General features: G+C 38.3%; 1 non-coding gene across 1 annotated transcript; it reads right to left on the bottom strand.

The window, feature by feature from the left end:
- Positions 1-3,697: 3,697 nt before the first annotated feature.
- Positions 3,698-3,804, bottom strand: LOC131254465 (small nucleolar RNA R71). The gene has a single exon (XR_009175580.1). It is a non-coding gene; the product is annotated as a small nucleolar RNA R71 (small nucleolar RNA).
- Positions 3,805-4,370: the final 566 nt, after the last annotated feature.

Genomic DNA, 4,370 nt, shown 5'->3' with positions numbered 1-4,370 from the left:
CGAAGAGATCGCTTCCATGGAGAAGAATAAAGTCTGAGAACTTGTTGATCTACCTTCCAATCGCAAAGTGATAGGCAATAAGTGGGTACTAAAGATTAAAAAAAAAAGGTAGATGGTATAGTGGACAAGTACAAAGCATGATTAGTTGTTAAAGGTTTCACGCAGAATGAAGGCATTGATTACAATGAGACTTTTTCACCTATTGCAAAGTTCTCCTCAATCCATATGATCTTGTCCATTATCGCAAGTTTAAACTTAGAGTTATATCAGATGGATGTAAAGACTACATTCTTAAATGGTGACTTAGATGAAGAGATATACATGCAACAACCCATGGGTTGTGTGGACAAAAATGTATCCAAAGAAAGTCTGCAAGTTGTTGAAATCTATCTATGAGCTGAATCAATCTTCAAGACTGTAGTACATGAGGTTCCACTTAACCATCACTACTTTTAGATTCACAATGATTGAGGAAGATCATTGTGTATACATGAAACTGTCTGGAAGATCTTTTTTGATACTATCTCTACATGTAAACAATATCCTACTAGCTGGTAATGATATGCAATTATTGATATTGACTAAAGATTGGCTATTCTCGAACTTTGAGATGAAAGATCTCGGTGAAGCCAACTTTATTCTTGGGGTAAAAATCATCAGGAATCGCCCTAAAAAAGTTTTAGGCTTGACTCAAGCCACCTATATACAAAAGATCTTAGAGAGGTTTAGGATGAAAAATTCAAAAACTGTTAAAACCCCTATGGATAAAGCTACCAAGTTAGATAGAAAATCATGTCCCCAGACTAAAGCTGAGAAATTGGCTATCCTCAATACCTTACGCAAGCGCAGTAGGGCACCAGACCGGATATTAGCTATGCAGTTGGCATAGCAAACTATTATCAGAGTAACTCGGGACAGTTTCATTTATAAGCTGTCAAATGTATATTCCGTTATCTCAAAAGAATGAAAGACCTAATGTTGTGTTATGAAGCAAACGAGCCTTGAACTCAAAGGATTTTCTGATGCTGCTTAGGGTAATGATGTCGATGAGGAAAAGTCTAGTTTAGGATATGTATTCTTACTTGGAGGGGGAGTTATCTCATGGTCGAGTAAGAAACAGACATCCATAGCTTTTTCATCTATGGAGGTTGAGTACATTGCATGTTGTGCTGCAGTTCAGGAGTGTGTATGGGTTCGCAGATTTTTATTAGGTCTAGGTGTTGTACTGAGCATTCGTCAGCCTATATCGCTAAAGGTAGACAATACTTCTGCCATTGACTTAGCAAAGGACCCTAAACACCACCAGAAGTTCAAGCACATTGAGATCAAGTATCATTATCTCCGTGATTAAGTGAGAGATAAGAAGGTCGCCCTCAGCTACATTTCTACTAAGGAGATGATGGCTGATCCCATGACGAAACCTATAGCAAGAGATCTATTTCAGGTTCACGTTAGGCATATGAGATTGAGGAAAGCTTGAGTGATAAGCTTGTATCTAGTACATTTGATCTTTCATTAATGAATAGCACATTTCATTTATTTGGTATTAAGTACTTATATTAACTAGGTAAATAGATCATCAGCATTTACCATGAGATTATGTAAGATTTCTATTTTTTTATCGGTGGGCCAGTCACCCACTCACACAGGTTAACCAACCTTAAATGAATAAGAGAGGTACATTTGGGTCAATGTACATACACTAAGGTATGGACTTCTCTTTATTATGAATAATAAAGGATAAGGATATAAGTGAGCCATATCCACTTAGAATCTTAAAAGATTGAAGATGAGACTGATCAAGTCAAATAACATAATCGCACCATTCCTTTTCATGCGGTCAATATTATAGCCTGAATTAATAGCTAGGTTGTGAGGTTATGAGATGAGTCGTACCTCATGTAGAATGACCCGCGAATTGTAGACCCGACATATACCTAGTATTGTCTACTTTACAACGTGGACTGTAGCCATATCCAGGCACCTTTTACATATAAATTGTTTTGATTCGATTGAATCATTGTAACGTGCGAGTAGCTAGTCCCGTAGGTGACTCTTTGTGTCCTTAGCCACCCTCCTCTTGTGTATAGGAGGATGAGATTGAGTGTATCTACTTTAGTGTACTATGACGAAAGGTCATTGATTAGTCAGACTCAGTCATGCTAGGAAAGTAACTTGATTAATTCCAAATTACACATTTGCATGGGGAAGATCCCGTGACAGCTATACTAAGTTTCTAGAACTATAAATACGCACTTGAAGATTTATCCGCCGGCAGTATCGAGTTGTTTTTATTAGACTTTTGTAAATAATATTTTTTCTTAAAAGTATATATATGAGTATTGATTTAAGTTGATTTTAGTCGAAGTTTGTGAAAAATCGAGTTTTCAGAATAACTCGGTAAGTTGGATAAGTGTGTATGTTGGCCGAGTACTCTAGATCGGGAGTTAACTCCATCCGGTATGGTCATGTGAACTAGGACAGGCATTGCAAAGCTTAGGTTATTGAGTACTAGTTAGGTGGTCACTTAGTAGTTTAAAACCTATGAGAAGATTACAATGATCCAGCTGGTCCCACGCCTCTGATTCTTTTGATTGCAATATTTGGTTTTGATTATTATTAGGCGAGTTATATGGACAAATTTTTTGTGCCTATACCAAAATGTGATTGAGTGGGGGATGTTAGACATAGGCCAGTGGGGCCGACTGGTGGGCAATCACTAGTGGGTGGGTCCCATAAGTTTAGCCCTCTTTCGGCCTCTTCCATTAGTAGATGGATTTCAAATTTGAGTTTGAATTTGTATTTAGATAAGGAGATAGGGATAAGACCGGATGATTTCTTATCTCATCCGAACTCCCCATCCTTTCCTATAAATAGGATAAGGTTCTCTCATGAAAGATATTAAGGAATAATGAGAGCAAAAAGAGATATAGTTGTATATAAAAATTTATCCGTTTAGCTTGTCCTAGGGATGATCTAAGCCATAGATCATAATCTGGGGCCATCTATACCGTAGAATCAGAGGGGTGATCAGACCTATCTACTCTAGTAGTAGTTAGACGGACAGCTAGATCTGGACCATTCATCTTCGGCTTTGTGAAGTTCCATATCTTGTAGACCATCAGATCTTGAGGGCTCACTCTTCCACACTTCTTATCAGTGGGTTCGTGATAACACTCGACGTCTCTTAAGTGAAGGAGGATTGGTCGAAGGGTTGACTATCCATCAGAAGATTAAACACCACCAGAGATCCTCATAATCAATTGAAGTAATGGCTGCAAATCTACCTCAACCTCCAATTGAAGAAGCCCGGGATGAGAATGAGGTGCATAACACACTCCCGCCTCGTACCTTACGAGATTTCTTACAAGCGATAGGGGTGAGTACACCTTCCTGTATGATTTTTCCAAATATAGGGAATATGGATATTAAACCAGGGGTAATTCAAATCCTTCCAAAGTTACATGGACTTAAATCTGAAAGTCCATATCTACACATGAAAGAGTTTGATGAGATAACAGCCACCTTAGACTTTCCTAATGTGTCTGAGGACTCGATCAGGCTGAAACTCTTTCCCTTCTCCTTAAAATAGAAGGCTAAGATGTGGTTGCATTCACTACATCCATGATCCATTTACAGATGGAACGACATGACAAGGGAGTTTATAAAGAAATTCTTCCAATACCATAAGATGAACACTATCAGAAAGTTGATCATAAACTTCACCCAAAAGGATGATGAGACATTTTTCCAATGTTGGGATCGGTTCAAGGATCTTGTCAGTTCATGCCCACAACATGGCTTCGAAACGTGTCACATAACAAATTTCTTCTACGATAGACTGTCATCTTCCATGCGCCAATTGGTCAAGACAATATGCAATGGGGAATTCATGAACAAAGATGTCGATGATGTGTGGGAGTACTTTGACAAACTTGCTAAAACGACAATCATGAGACATCTCCCAAAGACCTAACACCACTTTTAAGCATCCTCAATCAAAGGAGAGGGGTGGAATATATATTTTGAAAGAGGAAAATGACATACATGCTAAAGTGGCAAACCTCACAAGGAAAATAGAGGCCATGGAACTTAAAAAGGATAAGGCTAAGGAAGTTGTTTGCAGTATCTGTGCTTGCAACATACATACAACTGAAAATTGTCCAACCATACCTGCTTTTCAAGAGGTATTACATGAGCAATCGAATGCTGTGAATAATTACCAAAGACCTTTTAGTAGACCCACCTCAAATACATACAATCCTAGCTGGAGGAATGTTCACAACCCCAAGTGTAAGGTCACAATGTAGTAATAACTCAGAAACACCGAGGTCGAATCCACAAGGACTAAACTTGTACGTATTTTGAAA

This window comes from Magnolia sinica, chromosome 8 (assembly GCF_029962835.1).
Source record: "Magnolia sinica isolate HGM2019 chromosome 8, MsV1, whole genome shotgun sequence".
Classification (NCBI taxonomy): Eukaryota; Viridiplantae; Streptophyta; class Magnoliopsida; order Magnoliales; family Magnoliaceae; genus Magnolia; species Magnolia sinica.
The sequence above is the reverse complement of the archived record's forward strand: the minus strand, read 5'-3'. Positions and strand labels throughout refer to the sequence as shown.